Source organism: Macrobrachium nipponense, chromosome 2 (genome assembly GCF_015104395.2).
Source record: "Macrobrachium nipponense isolate FS-2020 chromosome 2, ASM1510439v2, whole genome shotgun sequence".
In the NCBI taxonomy this organism is placed as follows: domain Eukaryota; kingdom Metazoa; phylum Arthropoda; class Malacostraca; order Decapoda; family Palaemonidae; genus Macrobrachium; species Macrobrachium nipponense.
The window spans coordinates 85,008,358-85,028,856 of record NC_087201.1 but is presented as its reverse complement, the minus strand read 5'-3'; the positions used below and the strand labels follow the sequence as shown (position 1 = coordinate 85,028,856).

The window sequence follows — 20,499 nt, the reverse complement described above, 5'->3', positions numbered from 1 at the left end:
AAATGCTAAAAACAGCCTATTTTGTTAGTTAAAACTCAAGAAAAACCCACTAAAAATTTTCATACTTGGTTTTTTTAATAGTTTTATCACAAAAGGTGCATTTTATGATGAAATTCATCAAAAAAACCAGGAATTTGTGGATATTTATCATAGAAAAATACCGCGAATGCGCGAATTTTCCACGAATAATGCAGGGAAACGTTCCCCAGAGAAATCCGCGAATGTGTGAGTCCGCGAATCTGGAGAACGCGAATACGGGGGGTCCACTGTATCATCAAGCCGGATATTTGTATTCTCCGGCAATAGTCCTTGAATGTAACTCCATTTAATGTCCTAATACTTTTGTATACGTATAAGTTTTACTGCGCAAGCCGTTGGTTAATAATTGCCCTAAGTAATCATGATTTTATACATCATTCTAGGCCAAGCTTTTGTTTAGATTTTGTTTATCGCCATTGGTCATTAGCCTGACACTGATAAATAATTCTCGAATGTTATGGTAGAGAGAAAATCCTTCGTTTGGTGGGTAAAACCTAAGCTTTTCCTTCAGGAAGCGTTTTTTTTTTTTTCACTTAGGCGCATACGTTTTCTTAAGTCTTTGGTTTGCTATCATCACCGCAAGTTGATGGCACAAGTTATCGCCCGCTCTCACTAGCTCTGAGAAGAGAGGCCAAGAACAGTCATCCTCTCTTTTTCCCTCTACTGCCTGAGTTACGGAACTCTATGGATTACATTCCCCAGAATTCGGATGCAAGAGACCGTTCCTGGTTCGATCTTCGGATCTCTCCAGGATCCATACAGATCTGTATGGATCCTGGATCTCTCCAGTGGCCCTGTTTTTGGAGAACAACCAATTCGGCATGAACCACTCATCATCGATGCCCTATTTTCACCATAGAAGCTTTCGTTTGGGATAACTTCACCTTCCCTCTCTTCATTAATTAATGAAGAAGGTCTGCTTCCAGTCCTTATTCTTTTTCTCTTCAAAGTGAACACTTAGGCTGACGCTCGGTCGACAGGAGCCTACGAATATACGTATGTACTTGTATATTCTCCTTACGACATACGTCTATCAGTTGTACCGTTCAAGTACAGGCGTATACATGTAAGTGAATTCTTTTGGTTGGTGTGTGACAAGACAAAGACAATTTAATTTCCTGAAACTCAGAACAGCCTTTCGGTCCTCCCAAGAGTTTCCGATTTTGGTTATGATAAGACTAGTGGAATTGTTTTGGCAACAACACCACAGGGTTACCATTTTCACCGAACAAGGATTTTTTTTGTCTTTCCCTCTTGTTTCGGTTTACATATAGGTGATAAGAGTGTATCTGTCGTACACTCGATAGCTCTGTAAGACGAATGCATTCCAAGGCGGAATGTGCTACCAGGCAACTTAGTCTCGGAGTCAAAGACATGTAAGAAGCAGAGTACTGCTGTCTTAATGAGATTATGTTCGTCATAGTATTGTTTCTCCCCTATCGAGGGTTAACTTCTAATTCAGATCTCTGCCTGGCCATCAAAGACTTAAGTCTCTGGTTGGCTCTGGATTCTTGCATATAGTTGATATTTTGTGCTCCACAGTCGCCATTGCAAGAATCATCAGACAGAGATGTCTCATTAGACTCATTACTTCTTTGTTTACCAACGGCACAACAGAAATCTGTAAGTCTTCTGCTTCGTCGCAATTGATCCATAGGCCACTGCGATGATTTAGAATGATTTTTCGGATAAACACCGCGGTTCTATGTTTTCCATATTCTTTTTTCTAATTCGTAAAGTGTTCAATTACTAGTTGTCACCCCGAATTGCGTAAAGTGTTCAATTACTAGTTGTTCACCCCGAATTTGAGTGAGCTTGAAAGATGTAGCCTGACAACTCAGTTGCCAGTGTGAAGAGAAGAGTTCCTCCCAGGACCTGTCTCTTCCTTAGTCTAAACGTGTTATATTTAGTTTATATGGACTTCATGTTTAAGATACAGTGTTGTCAAGTGTTTTTTGGCCTACTTTGCAGCAAAGCTAAGGATGTAAGAAAGTGTTTTTTGGCCTACTTTGCAGCAAAGCTAAGGATGTAAGAACAGCCTTTACTTCCTTAGTTTTCAACCATTTTCTGCCATCAAGCTAGGCTAAGTGATCGTGCTTATTATATTTTTTATGTATGTTTTAAAAAAGTGTCAAATTTTCAATACCTCGAGACCATTTTAAGTGACTGGCATGGCATCACGGAAGGAAGCACAGGATATTCTCCTAGTATCTCTTCACCATTTCAGTAAGGTGCTGAGTTTGGAGAGTCAGGTCATACAGCGTACCTGGAGCACCTACCACTCAGTGGATGGGTCTTGACTTTATTTCAGTGTAAGTGTCAATGTTTTCTGGTTGTTTTATTTTGGTGCTACACTCAGGGCAAGGGCTGGCACCTATCATACTTCGCTAGCCACAGGAATATTCCCCTCGCTGCAAAGTTTCCCCTAAGTAGGAGGCAACCCTTGGCTCTACCGCCACACCACTACGAGTTAAGAGGAGCGCCAACCAGAGGCAGTGTTCATCTGCTTAGCTCTCTTAACTAATAGGAACGACGAGCGTTGTTTTTTCAATGCTAGCAACTTTTCTATTTTCAAATTCATTACATGACATAATGCTTTGGAGTAGAATATGTCCATGACCCCACCTCCTTTCAATAGGGAGTCAGCTGTATAATTACTGGGTAAGTCTCATATACAAAAATTATATTTTTCTAATAAAATAAGGTTTTGTATATACTTACCCAGTAATTATACGATCAGAGCCCATCTGCCTCCCCTCTGATGGACATTATGCATGAAACAGAATGAAGTGCTTTGCTAAGTTGTTCCTAGTACAGTGGTACCTCAACATACGAAAGGCTCAACTTACAAAAAACTCGAGATACGAAAGCAAATATGAAAAATTTTACAGCTCTACATACGAAAAGTTTTCAAGATACAAAAGATTGTTGCTGTAAAGTCCCGATATTCGCCCGGACCACCGAGAACAATTTTAAAACTCCCGCGCCGCCAACTGAGTAAACTCGCCACCATCCTCCCACTCTCCCATTGGTTCCTGATGCTAGTCACCCCATAAGGTCCTGCTCTCCTATTGGTCAGCATCTACCCCTTGTGCTTCAAGTATTCTATTGGTAAAAGGATGCTGTAAATTGAAAAACTTATTCATGCAATACATTTAATAAAAAAAAACATTAGGTAAAGATAGAATAAAGAATAGAAATGAATGGTTATTATACTGTTTGGTAGTTTCAGTAGTTGAAGAGAGATAATGGAAATTTATGGCTTGCTGTGTAAAGAGATTGCTTGGCGATCGTTCGATACTCGTAAGTGCTGGATGTAAACAGAAGTTTGGAAGCTTTTTTTTTTTGTTTATTATAGTTAATGGTTACTTAATAATTATTTGAAATGAGTGCATGCAATACATTTAATAAAAAAAATTGTGAATTAGATATCATAAAATATAAAATAAATCAGACTGCCAACAAATACGTATTTTTTAGAATTCTTCTGCTGTTTTAATATTACTTTACGTATACGTATGTTTCATTATAGCTGTCAGTAACTCGGTATCTCCATTAGGTAAAGATAGAATAAAGAATAGAAATGAATGGTTATTATACTGTATGGTAGTTTCATTAGTTGAAGAGAGATATTAATGAAAATTTATGGCTTACTGTGTGCTAGGAAAAATGATTGCTTGGCGTTCGTTCGGTACTCGTAAGACGGGTAAGAGCTGAATGTAAACAATCGGTTGGAAGGTTTTTTTTTGTTTGTTTGTGTATTATAGTTAATGATTAATTAATAATTATTTGAAATGAGTACATACTGATTATTTATACATTTTATTGGCATATTCTAAGCTTTTAGCTCTTAGGTTTAGATGTCAGAATCATAGACTAGGCTACAGTAGCAACCGCTAACATAGGCTAGGCTTATTGCTAAGGGACATATGCTAAAGTCGTAATATATGCAGTAAAAATGGGGTTGAACATTACATGCAGTTGAATTTTACTCAAGTATGTACAGTATTTTGCCATTTTGGAGTCATATTTCTTCCGTCGGATCGGCGTCGTAACCCTAGAACATGTGTTTTAGGCCTGGAAATATAATTTACTGGGGTGTTTTTGGAGGGCTTGGAACGGATTAGCCATTTTACATGTAAAATGTGGTCTAAGATACGAAAACCTCATGATACGAAGGGCGCCTCGGAACGGATTAATTTCGTATCTCGAGGTACTACTGTATTACCATTAGGGGACAGCACTGTTATGTCTACACTGAAAAATCAAAGCGCTACCCGCGAAATTTGATTTAGGCTACTGAACGTTGGAAACTATAGCTATATAATTACTGGGCAAGTACATACAAAACCTTATTTTACTATAAAAATATCATTTTTAAGTAATTTGTATTTTTCCTAATATACAAACCTGAGGTCTTTACAGAGGAGATTTACTTTCACAGCAAGCTGGAACCAGCCATTTAACAAAGAACATGGTGGTTATTGGTAGTTGGCTACCTTTAGTAGGGGAGGAAACCCCCAGCCACCCAGTTGGTATGCATTCACTTTACCTTTTGGCCCAGGAAGCAGAATGAGGGATGGCTAGTGAAGACCTCGGGTTTTTGTGTTAAGAAGAATACAAACTACCTAAACATTTCTCATTTGTTCCTACATGTATACAAACCTTTGATCTTTAGGGGAGACTTACTTCTTGGTGGGAGGATTCAGAGCAAATCTCTGAACTGGCTGGTAGTTGGCCCACCTAGGTGCTCTTTCCTGGTGCTATATGAGCAACAGAAGAAGACTCATGCCTCTGATCTGTTGAACATGTGTGATGTTCAATTGCCAGAGGTTCTGGGTCTTTTGAATATATGGAATGTAACATCACTGCTTCAAAGATAGGCTTGAGTAAACCCATATTGTTGAGGACAATAATGCGTTAGATAACCAACGGGTCTGTTCAATGTAAGTCCCTCTCTCCCCTTGCCAGAGAGAAGGTAGGAGTTGCAACTATTAATCCAATAAGAGCTAGATTATAGAGTATACTTAGTCATCTAGAACACTTGCATGCATGCCTGTCCAGCACATGACAGCTTGCTAATCGTCCCTTAGAAGAGTAAAAAGAGAAGGTAGGAGGCTAGTCCCACACACCCCCTCTTTTGCAGCCATACTCCTTAGGCGAGATACCACCTGTCCCAAGTGCTAGATGAGTTATATGACTGCTGAGCAACCACCACAGAATCCATGGGGGAAAAAAAAAGGAGTCCGAGGATCTATGAGCAACATCTTGAAGGTAAAAAGGAGGCAAATATGGTCAAGACAGACCACATTCCCATCCATAGTACCTGTCCAACAGATTCTTCCCAAGTGCTAGGGGCAGACCAATAATGCCCCTAACCTTATGAAATCTTGATTAAAAAAAATTGTTGTCCACCATGTCGGCTGTGAAGTACATCCGTCTGATCATTACACGAAGTCAAAAGAAATGGAGCTCTTGGACATCACTTCTTGGCCGAGCCAGAACTAATAAGTTGTCAGCACCTAGTTTGGAGATGAAGTCCTTAAGTGGTAATGTAAAAGGCCTTTTGGGGACTTGGTAACCTTTAAGATCCATAGAAACAGAATGCTCATACACTGTTGATCACAAGGCAAATCAGGCAGAACAACAGGAAGTCGTAAGACCAAGACATGAATCATGGATTTATAAGACATCTCCTAGATGCCTCGAGCTCCTGGAGTTCCCAGGAGGTCACCAATCCAAAAATCCAAATATTGAGTAGCCTCAACTTTGCTAACCACAGATGTGAAAGATGTCCCCTAGATGCCAACAGCATCTGGTGTTCTCAGGAGGTCAACCTATCCAAGTACTGACCAGACTAAATTGTATAATGTCAAAGTACCCATGCATAAACATGGTCCTGAAAGGACGTCGCTCATTCACGGTGGTTGTAAGGTTCAGGAAGAACGACTCAGTTCGTTCAGACATAACCATTACTGGAAACAGATGTTGGCCACTTGAAGATTGCTTCCAAAGTCCCTGTGGATGAACATGGTTTCACACGGACGTGATTGCTGCAACATCATGGACATAATCGGGGAAGGGAAAGCCCACTATTACACATGAACATGGGTGGGTGCTGTTTTCCATACGCTCACGGAAGTATCACCAGTGATGTTCACAGAAGCACCATTAATATCATTCGCCCAACCGTGGAGATAGAATCGCCAGGAGAGACTTCTTGATAGGTAAAGTGGAGGTGCTGCACTGCAGTGCCTTGGAGATGCTGTTACAGACATCCCATGGATGTCAGCCAACTGTCCAAACAATCATTGTGGCAAAAAACATTCTTTGAAGAGTGAGCCATCCACTACAAAACCTTCACATGGACAAGGTAAAAAAAACTCACAAAAGAGCTCTTGTTCTTCTCTAAACCTCCACGTGAACATGGATGGGACATGCCCGTCCATGGCAATGTTCTTGAGCGGGAATGTGAAGGAATCAATAAACATTCATTTAACCCTCTTACGCCGACGGGACATATTTTACGTCAACATTTTTTGTCTCCCGTGTGCCGACTGGACGTATTTTACGTCAACTTACAAAAGTTTTTTTTTAAATTCGCGGAAAAATACTTATAGGCCTACCAGCCTAAAACTTTTGAATCACGCGCCTTGGGGAATGCTGGGAGTTCACGGATCAAGGTGTTGTTTTTGTTTACAATCGTTACGCATTCGCGCAAGCGCGAATTTCTTTCTTGCCGCACTAAAAAGTATCTGTGACACATCTCGGAAATTATTTCGTCACTTTGACATAATTTTTGTACCATTGTAAATTAGCCGTTACATGAAGTATTATATATAAAAATGTGCGCATTTTTATGTAGAATACAACAATAAAATACTCATGATTGTAGCTTTTATCACTTTTGAGATATTTTCATATAAATAACGATAATTGCCAAAATTTCAACCTTCGGTCAACTTTGACTCTACCAAAATGGTCGAAAAACGCAATTGTAAGCTAAAATTCTTATATTTTAGTAATATTCAATCATTTACCTTAATTTTGCAACTAATTGGAAGTCTCTAGCACAATATTTCGATTTATGGTGAATTTATGAAAAAAATAACATTTTCTTTACGTCCGCGCGGTAACTCTTCCGAAAAAATCATACGTGCGATTGTGGTAATGTTTGCACCATTTTAAATTAGCCGTTACATAAAGTTTTACATATGAAAATGTGCGCAATTTCATGTAGAATACAACAAAAATAATTGGAGGTTGTAGCTTTTCTCATTTTTGAAATATATGCATATAAATCACGATAATAGAAAAAAAACCACGTTCGGTCAACTTTTGCTCTACTCGAAATGGTCGAAAACAAAACGCAATTGTAAGCTAAAACTTTTACAGTCTAGTAATATTCAGTCATTTATCTTCATCTTGAAACAAATTCGAAGTCTCTAGCAAAATATTTAGATTTATGGTGAATTTAAAAAAAATCTTTCCTTCCCTCCGCGCGCGGATTCTCCGCCACAAATCTCCGAAATGCGTACGTCCCATTCTCGGAATATTTGCTCCGTATCATATTAGGCATTTCATAGAGTTTTATATATGAAAATGTGCGCAACTTCATGTAGAATAAAACGAAAAATATTTGAAGGTTGTAGCTTTTCTTATTTCCGAAATAATTGCATATAAAAAATATATATATATAAAAATTCGACATTCGGTCAAATTTAACTCGTCAGATATGGTCGAAAACTGCAATTGTAAGCTAATACTCTTACAGTATAGTAATATTCAATCATTTGTCTTTATTTTGAAAGAAATTGGAAGTCTCTAGGACAATATTTAAATTTATGGTGAATTTTTGAAAAAAATATTTGTTTACGTCCGTGCGTTACAAATTCATGCATTATTTTGTGATAATATTTTCTCTGTGTTGCTTTTATCGTTTTACAATGTGTTATATAGCAAAATGATCGCAATTTAGTGTACATTACAACGAAAAAAAAGTAACTTGTTACCTTTAACCGTTTTGCGCACAGCGCGATTTGAATACAATTATATATGAAATTTCGTTTTTGCGCTATCATATATCGCATTATTTATATATGATAATGATAACTTTTTTCATTTCTGGTGGTTGCATACTAAACTTCAGCCAATGACAAAAAAAGGAGCCAAAAATGAACTCTTAATCTTGAAAAATAAGCACGCTGTGATTTTTTGAAAAAAATATTTTTTCCGCTTCCGCGCTCACTCTGAAACACCTCCGGCACACGGGAGACAATTTTTTTTTTACCGCTTCGGCGTAAGAGGGTTAACTTGATGCACAATCAGGCCAAGTAGAAGAAGCTCCAAGTCTATGCCCATTGACAGTAGAGGGAAGAAAGCATTTAAAACAATCAAAGAAAGTATGTATCAGTCGTAAAACATTTACAATTGTAGAAAGGACACAGTCGTGCAACATCTGCGCAATCACACATCTTCATCTCTGGAGAACGAATTTTTGGCTAAGGACGTTCAGTAAACTGCAGCAACATCAAAAGAATCACGGCCATGCAACATTGTGGCAAGGGCAAGGCTACATCTGCCTACCCAAGGCCTCTTCTTGCTAGTACAATGTAAAGCAAAAAAACATGGTCATGCAACATTGCACAGCTGTGAATTCTTCTTTCCTTGGCAAGCCTATTAGCTTAGATGTCCAGAAAACTGTAGCAGCGTCACTGAACACAGCAATCAGGAACTCTTCTTGAAGGTAAAAATGACACATCTTAAATCAGTATGTATTTTCCATAACTAACAAACCTGCAGTCAAAACGTTGGGGCAAATTCTCTAGCGCCTGCTGCAGACCAGTTAAAAAACAAGGGGACAAGGATTTTGGTGGCAACAGGAACTTGCCAAGATGACAGAAAGGAGGAAGGTACCATCAACCTGCCTTAACCCATCTCGGCTACATCGCATCAGTTTCCTTTAGGCCAGGTAACTAAATGAGGGGTGGCTTGAGGTGGGCCATATACGTTAAAACCGCAGGTTTGTTATTTATGAAAAATACAAATTGATTTAAAATTTTTCATTTATTTATAGGAAGATGCAAACTGTCCTGCTAGGGGCACAGGATGATTTACACAACTTGTTCAGCAGCCATCACCGGACTCAAGGCAAAAGTGTTCAAGGACCTGTGGGAAATGTCCCACAGAGAAGATATGAAGTTGGTTTGACTAAGCGATCTACCAGCCCTCAAAATCTTTGAACCAGCAAGTTCTTTTTGAAAGAGATGGCTTGTTTGATCACTTCACGAAACCAAAAGGAGATAGTATTCTTGGACGCTACCTTGTTTGGGCCTATACCAACAAAAATTCTTTGACAACCCAGTCTAAGATGTAGTCCTTTTTAGAGGGTTACAAAGTGCCCTGACAGGACATAAAAGTAATTCTTCAGGGTCATTACCAACAAAATTTCCAAGGGAAGGGATAGAAATTATATGAATCTATTGTCATGAAGAGAGGAATTTTGAGTCTTAGCTACAAATTCTGGGACAAATTCAAAGGCTACAGACCGACAACTCCTCATATGTTTAATGCCAAAGGAAAGTCTGTGAAGTTCACTTACTCTGTTTGAAGAGGCCAAGGCTATAAGGAAAACTGCCATGAGGGCTAAATTCCTATCTGATGAAGCCCATAAGGTTCGTGTGGACTACGTGTGAAACTGCTAGTACCAGTGTTAGGTCCCAATTAGGTCTTAAGACCTCTCAGGGAACAGGACTGCTCAAAACTCCTGATAAGCACAAAGATTTCTCATGGAGACAATAGAAAACAATAGGTTTACAGCCTTCAAACCTAGAACTAAACCTAGAGCAGCCCTATACAGTATTTGCGGGGGATGGGTACCAGACGCCCCCCCCCCCCCCCCCCCCCCCCCACAAATAGCTAGAACCTGCAAATAGTTTAAACCCCAATAAAAATGCTTAAAAAATTGTTAGTTAAAACTCAAGAAAAACCCAATTAAAATGTTTATATGTACCTGGTTTTCATAATAGTTTTATCACAAAAAGTGCATTTTATGATGAAATTGTTAAAAGAAAAAAAAAAAAATTTGTGGAGATTTCTCATAGAAAAATACCGTGAATAATGAGGGTATATGTTCCAGAGAAAAATTCATGAATAGGCGAGTCCATGAATACGGGGGTCCACTGCAGTATATCTTTATGGCTGATACTGAAAGGAGTTTCTTTCTTTGGAGAAAAATGAAGTCTGGAAGTATGTACTTGTTGAAAAGTAGTTCCCACTGGAGAGAAACCCTGTTGACAACACCAATTACAGTAGAAAGCCTACTTTCAAACCTGATACATGGCTGTGTAGTAGATTTTCTGAGATAACCAGACATTCCTGATGCTGCTCTGTGAGAAAAGCCTCTCGCTCGCAGGAGATACTGGATAGTCTCCAACCATGAAGAGATGGGGACCCTACTGACTTGTGAATCCTCTCGACGTGCTGTTGGCAAAAAAGGTTGTACCAAGAGGAATGCCTCTGTTTCTATCAACAAAGTTAGTAGATCTGAGTACCATTCTGTGTGAGGCCACAAGGGAGTTACAAGGGTCATCCTCAGGTTCTGAGAAATCATCACTGTTGATAACTTGGCAGATTAGGCAAAATGGGGGGGAGCAGGATTAGACATACAGATTGTCCCAAGGATGTTGAAGGGCATCTTCTGCCACAGCCCAGGAATTTCAAACAACTCGGTAAAATACCTCTATGTGGTTTTTTCTTGTGAAAGTTGCAAAGAGATGTACTGATGGCCTTTCCCATACATATATGAAATAGTCTTTCCACCCACTGCATCCTGATGCAGTGACTAGTCTGTTCCCAGAACCTGACCCTGACAACTTGCCTTGTCTGCCACCATGTTCCTCTTGCCTGGGATGTATTTGGCTGAGAGATGATCCACTGAGTGAGAGACCGCCTACTGATTGGTGCTGTTGTACTGTCAGGTCCTGAAGAGGACAAGACACTACCACCCTGTTTGTTGACATAAGTTACCACTGTTGTGTTGTCAGACATTAGAACCACAAAGTGCCCTGATACCCTTTTTTGAAATTCCTGAAGTGCTAGGAAGGTTGCTTTCATCTCCAGGATGTTGATATGAATCTGTTTGTCTTAGTGATCCCAAGCCTCTGATGTCAGATCTTCCAAGTGTAGTCCCTACCCCTCGTAAGAGGCATAGGAGAACAGAAGAATCTCTGGAGGGGTCAGGTTCCTACCTTCTAGCCAAAACTCTTTTAGTCTCCATTGAGGAACTAATTTTTCTAAGAACTACAGGAAACCTAGAATGACAACCACTGACAAGCGGGTTGTTTCTGTTTGGATAGGAAGGAATGATCAAAGTTCCTGAACTTTTCTAGGCATTGATTTAATGGGAATACTATCACTGCTGTCATGTCTATTAGCATTCCCAGGTGTGACTTTCTCAGATTTATCACGATGCCTAAGCCGTGACAATCATCTCATCAGTGAGACTCGATTTTTTACTGATGAAGAGATTGAGAGTCGACAGGTCTATTACTGTCTCCAATCGTCCAATACTTTGGGAACCAGAAAGACCCAGCTGTAGAATCTTGGAGATGGGTCCTTCATGATCTCCATGGCTCCTTTTTCCCATCACTTTCCTCACTTCTTCTTGGAGACCTAGATGCTTCAATGGACTCGGCAAAACTAGTAAAAAAATTTATAAAGTTATTTGTTTCACCATAATTCAGAAATATAATGTACTTTAACGCATCATAAGCCCAAGAAAATCCATCTGGAGCTTAAGTCAGGAATCACATCCAAAATACAGACCACCCCTGTTACAACCTACTCCGAGACCCTGAAAACTTCAGTAAATAGGTTTTTTGGGGGGTAGAAACTACTAAAGTGTAGATAGAATTTTGACTTCAGAATATTAGCTAAACATTTTACAGGTGTATTATTAAACAAATAAACATAATAAAACATCTTCTAATACAATCTTTGACAAATGTAACCAACGAAAGTAGGGTTAGGATTCTCAGCATGTTTCAGAATAAAGTTAAATATCTTCACTTGAGACATGTTTGTACATGTTTGACCCTCACACTTGTTTCACATTGAGGTGCAATGTAATCAAAAGTTTCCTGCATCCGCAACCCTTTCTGCAATGACCTCTGCACCTGCATGCCACAAGTTTGAGTAAACATTCTGGTGCCACTGGTTTATCTGTTCCAACTGGGACCATTATGTCGTCTTGATGTTGCCAGCCCCATTCCTTGGGATTTTACAGATTCCCTTTTCTCTGCTGAACTGTCAGATATGTTCTCAATGAGTGCTGTCTTGTTGCTGCACTGGTTTGGGGTAGTGATTCCAATTTGAATGATGACATCAAGGAGGATATGCCAGTGGAGCGGTTGTAGTATGTGAAGCGGTATTTGTCTAGGGTATCAACTCTCCGGCACCATAGAGTTTTAGAAGGGATTGCTCTCTGGCCATGGAAATGTCATTAGAGCTTTGAGAACTTTTGAACACTCAAGCATATCAAGACTTTCCTTTTGAGCAAGTAAGAATGCTTTTTTCTTTGCCTGACCAAAGAGAGCAGATGTAGTGTCACAACCAGTAATGGCATGAAGCGTCATCAGATGAACCTTCATACCACCAATGGCATTCTGTATAACTTGGTTATCATATACAATGAATGGGCTGTTACCTTGCATGTACAGACTCATTCCAGGAGTCACTTGTGATACATCAATGACTAGAAAATCAGTGTCATTACCAATCACACCAACTGGCTTTAATTCTAACCTCCAAGTGTTAATCCAGTTGTAGCAATAAAAAAAAATTGGCATCAGCCTCAGCCTGTTTAGTGCTTATTCTGTGATAATTTTAATCAGTTGTGACTTGTTTGTCAGGAAAGATGTTTGTGTTGTTACAGTCTTCATTTCCTTGTCAAAAATAAGTTCTCTAGAGATAGCCTTGGGGACCTTTGTTGTTGTCCAGCTATTTTGGTGAATCCTTGGTGTCATAACCATCAAACACTACTACTGTGTCTAATCCAAAATGGTTTTGAATATACGGACACGTACACTTGGTAGAATTCTCCATATGTTGAATTTGGATCCCAGACAACAGCACGAAGAAGGTAACCGCCATCTATGACGAAGATGCTCTTTTCTGAGAATTCTGTCAGTGGTTCCTCTTTCGACTAAGCAGCTGGCCAAGCATGCTTTTTTATGTTTTTCTCATTGGAGCTTTGTGAAATAAGTAAGTTGGTTGTGAAGCAGCTGGCCAAGCTCTCTCTTTGATATTTTTCTCATCATCTTCATGAATTAAGGAGGTTGGTTGTAGTGCTAGTTCATATGACAATTAATTTTCCACTCTTAATAACACAGGTTATTCTGTTAAATAAATAACAATGTGGGATTAACAACAGATTGTGTACATATCATGACTGTATTCATACCATCACTTATGGTTATGACTTGATCACTGTGCTTCAGCTTTTCATCAGAAAACTTTGTACCATCTATTGAGGTAGCCACAGCATCACCTATTTCATGGCTCAGTCACAGTTAACAGATGCATCTGTGGATATAGCAACTATTGATGTAGGGTTAGAGCTTGTGAGAGGAGAATGGGCATTCAACCAGTGTAGAAAGGTTATTAGGTCTTTGTAGTCTTGAACCTGAGAGCTTTGTTGTAAGTCCTTGTGTTGTTCAGATGATGATGTATGGATATTTGCAAACTGTTCAATTACTTCACAGAGAGGAATACAATGGGGAAATGCGGGAATCCACTTTGTTACAGTACTTTTAGTAATCCCATGTCCATAAGTCATGTCCCCTGAGGATTGAAACATTCACATGAGGTTTTGTTTAATAGTTTGATCAGTGAATTTTCCACTTCACAGGCAATCTTTTTTCTCACAGTGAAGTAGCCACCCTCGGTAAACTGTTTGTTTTCAATTTCAGACCTTTGATTCTAGTGACTCCATTTGTTAAAGATATAGTCTGGCCAACTTGGCATAGGCAAGGTGCCCAGCAACGTGAAAGTTGGGTGTCATTTTCCTGATGCATTGCAAGTGCAGCTGCCAATCACCTGTACTTTAGGCATATAGGAACATTTTCAGAATGGATACTTGTTCCAGGTAGTTGATCCATAATTTTCCAGTAGGGCTTTTCTGTATTTTTCATCTGTGATATTGGCCATATTAGTCATAAAGATTTGGATTGAAGCATCACCAAGAAAAACTGTCAGTGGCACAGGCACAGCCACCATTCAAGTATTGAATTCCTTTTTTCTTTCTGACTTTCATCAACTAAATCTTCACTGTTTGGGAGCATTAGGGAAAACAGCAGCTGATGTCAATGTGTGAGCTCTGACAGCTCGAGCATGTGCACGTTTAGTCATCATGTGTATCACGTTTCCTGTAACATATACAGTTTCCCACCGAGTATCCACCCAATCCACAGCCTCCCATAATATATCTTACTGAGCCAAGGTATGACATTAGGAGACAGAAACCCCTAAGCAAACCATTATGTCTGGAAGATCTGTAGATGCAGCAACAATTTCTGCTGCTTTTGTGTGTAATGGCTGGTCGAATTTCATGAAGCATGTCTGGATACCATGCGACTCGCATTTCCTTTTAGCAAAGGATAAGGCTATATATATTGTACTTGGATTTGATGGATGAAGATGGATAAATGGAAGGATTGATCCTTGTTTGTTCAGTTTTTACCTCTCACAGCAGTTTGAATGAACTCATTCCATTTCATCCCAGCCTAGTATTTGATGGCATATTATTAGGCATGTCCTCCAGGACGTTGCAGGACTTAATTTCACACACTGTCATGTGAATCAACTATTCTGAGAAAATCAGTTTTATAACATTTCTTTCCCACCCTCTTTTTTTTTTTTTTTTACTAATGCTCCTGTATGACAGTCGACCCCACATTTGCGGATTTTTCTGTGGAATGTCTGTACCCATTATTCACGGAAAATTTGCCTATTTGCAGTAATTTTCACAGAAATATTCACAAATTACTGTATTTCATATCATTTTCACAACCAAATGCACTTTTTGTATTTAAATTATGAAAATACTCAAGTATAAGTTTTTTTTTAGTTTTTTGTGTTTTATCTATCAAAACAGGTAGTTCAAGAGTTTTTAAGAGGGTTTTAAGTATTTGCAGATTTTAGCTATCTGCAGGGGAGTGTGGTACCCATCCCCCGCACTGTATTTAGAGTATAAGTTGTTCGGTAAAGTGGACACTCATAGAAGTGGGGGTGAAACTGGAAGGGGAGTAGATATGCCACCCATAGGACATCTACTAGTACCTTTTTCCTGCCCCAGACTGCTGCCAAATTGCCCAATGGCTCACCAGGTACCCCCACTGATGGCACCAAGTGGAAGGGGTTCCCTCTCTTTTGTCTACCTCCCTCAGCCCTGCCTCTGCCTCCTCTCCCAGGTCTGGAAGAACAGCGCTCAAAGGGCCGTTGCTGAGGATCTTTCTTGGTTGGAGATGGAAAGGGTTTACAAACTTTGCCTGGCCCTGTCTCAACTTGGGACTCCTTAATGGAAACAAAAGTAGATGTATGAGATCTGGGTTTAGAAGTGCCAGCACAAGAAAGGCCAGATGACTTTAAGACAGCTTGATGCACCATTCAGTCATTATTAACCGCTGTATGTCTGTCCTAAGGAAAGGGAGACAATGAACTTGAAATATATCCATTCTTCAAGAATAAGTTTTTTGTGTGTGTTTTAACTATCAAACAGAAAACAGAAATATAATTTTCCTGATATCTGGTCACAGAAAAGTGCCTACAAGACATTACACTTCCGCTGATATACAAGCTTCCCTTGGTTCACTAAAAGATTACATCCTTTTCCTTCATGCTGCAAGTGGCTGTGACACAGTTTTGTCATTCTTCAGACAAGGAAAGCATAAACTGCTCAGTCTTTTACAGAGGAGAGAAGAATTAAGAAAACATGCCGTTGTATTAAATAGCAAATCATCAACACAGAAATCAGTGACTTTTACAGGAAAAGCTACTCATTGCCCTATATGGAGGTACTGAAGAACCATTAGGTCTGAATTCATTTTGCTTGAAGTGCTGTCGGAGAGCAACTGTGTGTTGTAAACAGCGAGTAAGACTTGAAAGACTGCAGCAGCTTCAAAACAACAACATTTTCTTCGTGAATATAACCAGGTTCAACTTTGGCATAGCAGTACAGTGACCCCCCCCCCCCCTCCCCAGAGCAGTGGGGGTGGAAAAAAGAAACCAGTGGCTTGGTTTCTGTCACCACGACTTTACCACCTGCACTTAAGTTACTTCATTTGATATTGTGCACATGCACAAAGAATTGTGTCCAGATGTGCAGCTGTGTGAAAGGGGGCCTAAAATGTTCCATTGTGCATCTTGTCGAGGGGTTTCCTGTTCAAACTCTACTATCCCATCTGATGAAGAACTAATGGATGAATCAGAAATTCCCGCAATCAGTACAAATAAATGGCAGTGACACTGAATATCCTTAAGAACATATTGAGAGTAACCAGCACATAACTGACCATGAATCAGAAGAAATACATCATGAGAAATAATAGGAAATTAGGTATGGAAATCCTGGTGATTCACATACAGAGGAATTAAATGTTTTACTATCTACTTCTACTTCAATGGAGCATCCAAGAAAATTGGCAAGATCAAATTTTTAGTCTAAGAACTAAGCATGTAACAGAGAAGCGAGAAATATTTGTGGATTAGGCCTCTAAAATATACATTAAAAAAGAAACGCGCCTACATACTCTTATCTCAGGGGTGGTGTGAAAAAGAGTACCAATATTTTATACTGCACTCACAAAAATTTAATATATATCTATAAAACTATCACTTATAGAGAAAAAATGTAGTAATTCTTTTAGAGGATTTAATGTTCTTTAATTATGTACTTTACAGTAATTTTTGTCAGACCAACCATTTTCAATGAAATAACAAAGAACTTAAATTTGGCAGCTATTTTCCAGCATGGCAGACAAAGCTCAGGGTGGATTAATGGGGACTTTTGATATGTTATTTTTAGGTGTCTAGAAGAGTCATTTACCAATTTTCAGCTTATTATAATTTTTTTAATTTATTTTGCCTAATTTGACTGGAGAAGGTGTTGGAGGAGGTTCCTGGTGAAGAGTGCCTTGAAGGCAAAGATCATGCCCTGGTCCATATGCTGGAGGAGAGAGGTGGTGTTGGTAAGGGGGAACTCGAACTGGAATTCCTTGTAACATAGATCAAGAGGGTGGCCGCCAGCATTGTCCATAATTAGCAACACCTTGAACTCTATGTCCAAGTTGCCTAGGTATTGCCTAACATGAGGAATGAAGCTCTGGTGGAACCAGTACTCCGTAAGGACTTTGTCGATCCAGGCCTTGGGATTGTGCGTCCAGAAGATGGGCAGCAATGCCTTGTTCTTATTCTTGAGGACCCTGAGGTTTGCACCCTTGTAAATAAGGCCTGGTTTCAGTATAAAGCCAGCTGCATTCCCACACATAAGAAGGGTAACCCTATCCTTCTGTGCCTTAAATCTGGAGGCTTTGGCTTCATCTTTCATAAGGTATGTCCAAAATGGCATCTTCTTCCAGAACAGGCCAGTCTTGTCCATATTGAACACCTGTTCTAGGCAGTATCCTATCTCCTGGATTATTCTCTTGAAGGCCTTGGGATATTTTGTGGCGCTGCCTCTTTGTCAGCTGATGCTGCTTCCCCATGTAGGGAAACAGACTTTAGGTGGAACTACTACTGGAACAAGTGAAACCATCCTTTGCTCACCTGAAAACCTTGGAGAACTGAAGAAGGTCCCGGTTGTGGCTCTTCCTCTTCATCTTCAGACGCATGTTCATCAAAACCTAAGAATTCTATTTCCTTTCTTCAACGCCTTCCTGTGCCTGTAGATCGCTGTCTTCCTGTTCCTCTACGTTGCCACCTTCCATGACAGTTGGTAGCTGCTGTTAGAGCTGTCATGCTTTCTAGCATATGATGTTGGAGTCAAAGGGTACATTCTTGTTACAGTAGTCCTTGATCCAGTATGTGAATGCAGATTCCATCCATACGAGTTTTATCTCACACTGTCGACACTGTTTTAGCTGTACCAAAGTAGGCTATGCTTACACTTTTTCTGATTTCACTCGTTTTTTTCTTCTTAATATATCTCACCACGCTTTGATTCACATTAAAATGATGGCCAACCACAGCGAAACTTTTGCCCTCCAACATATTGATAACTTTCACCTCGTCAAGCTTCATGACGGCCTTCTCTCTTTTAGGATCTTTGCCAGAAGCCCTAGAAGGAGCTGGGCACTTTTTAGGAGCCATTTTCAGCGTGATTCACATGGATATTGGGCGATTCGTAAAACATAGCTTCACGATCACACCCACATACATCGGTAACTTTCTACATAGTGAGTCTGATGCAGGAAAGATGTGCGATACCCACAATTCCATATTCGCAAGATGGGACTCTGGTTTCAACCATTCAACACCACTTGCCCCCAATGAGCGCCATGGAAAATGAAAGCTGCTCTAGGATTGGTTGCTTTGCAGATGACAGCCAATAGCGTGTTGAATATCATTTTGTCCGGGTACTACTCTAACGAAGTATCACGGCATCATAAGAGTTGTTTATCTGTGGAAAGTTGGCTTAGGTGAAGCATCCTTTAAGAAAAACAAATTATGTTATTGAAATTTTGCTGTTTACATTAACTTTTACAGAACTGTAATATTTGAAAATTAATAAATCTTTTTTTTTCATCATAAAAAATGTAATTTAGTCACGAAAATATACTTGGTATATATACAAGAAAATACTGCGTACCGCAAACGAAAACATATGTACCCTGCTATTCCCGATGTCTTACATATTTTAGATATGCTCTGCGTACTTATACATAGTATCATAGTATAATATTTAGAAATCAGCTTAAAACATTTCCTAAAATGTACAGTATGCATAGAATATCAATACGCAATTTATGCCCAATTGACCCAAGACAATTCAATGTTTTACCGTTTGTGTGTTTTGCATGTATGGTAAGGAATATACTACGGACTAAGAATATTTTTTAAAATATCCTCTAAACGTTTTGCTCCTCCAAGGCTTCTGGCAAAAAGCCTAATCATCAAAGGCCCTTACAGTTAATGATAGATAAGGAGAAAACAGACATGATTATGTTACGAGAGGACAAAAGTCATGGAGAAGTAGAAGGCCATTACCACATGACTAAAAGTGCAGTTGCCTGCATAAAGAACTAGTGTGAACAGGGGTAAAATACTCAGGGAGGTTCTTCTTGGATAAGAACTTGCTGGCCCCTTAACTACTATCCCACCAATGGATCAGGACTTTGGAGAATTTCGTATTCTGTATAATTTGATCAGGGAAGTCAGGCAGATACATACTTGTGAAGCCCTATCATAACACCTTCGTGAGAATGTGCAAGTACCCCAGCCTCTGAAATCCCTGACAAAGCACCTCCTGAAGAAGATGAGGAGGCACTCTCAGAGGAGATGTAACTACTCTATTTTGCTGTGCAGTCTATCTTCATTGTCGTACATCAGACTGCACAACTAATATCCCCATCATCTATAACCAACATTCATAATCAGTAAGTACTCATATGATTCAATATTATTAATATATCATATTTAATGTCACATATCATATAGTAAATCATATGAAAATATAGAATATTGCTGTACAAACAAATTCACATCCGCAAATAGTTGGGACTGAAGAATAATTTTATAGATACATTCCACAGAAAAACCTGCAAATGAGCGAGTCCTCCTGCAAATAATTTTTAGATAGGTTCCACAGAAAAATCTGCAAATGGACAAGTAATCAAATCCTTAGAATGCGACTACAGCGGGTCCACTGTAATAGTGGTGCCCCTCATAAAGTGTATACTTTGAGAAGATATTGTACTTGCAATTTGCAATTTTGAGAGGAAAGTGTGCCATCACATATATTTACTTAAGAAATATTGCCCCTTTTAATGTAAGATAAAAAACATTCAAGCTTGACAACACAAAATCTCTAAAGGGTAACAATGAAAAAATTAAAGTAGATTGGATATCAGACTTCTTTTATCCTAGACATCCCAACTTAAAGTCTTTTTTTTTATATACAGACATATCCTTAACAAAAAGGTCATCAAAGCTAGGTTAAAAAATTATAAGGTACTGTGGCCCTCCCACTCACTCAGTAAAACAGTTTCACTTTCAACAATTGCAGGGTTAGTTAGAGTTGGGTTTAGTACAATTGCAGGGTGGGTTTTGTATAGAGACTCCATTTGTATATCTAGGAAACACAAATTATCTTAAAATATGCGATTTGTTTTTTTGATAATGACAAAGCGTTACCTTTTATGTGGGCAATCAGTCCTTAGGTGGAATGTATTGCCCAGATAGCCT

The 20,499-nt window shown here is 39.2% G+C and overlaps 1 protein-coding gene across 1 annotated transcript in view; it reads left to right on the top strand.

Moving 5' to 3' along the window:
- The window catches only part of LOC135220749 (phorbol ester/diacylglycerol-binding protein unc-13-like), a 1,290,517-nt gene that overhangs the window by 1,244,280 nt on the left and 25,738 nt on the right, over positions 1–20,499 (top strand).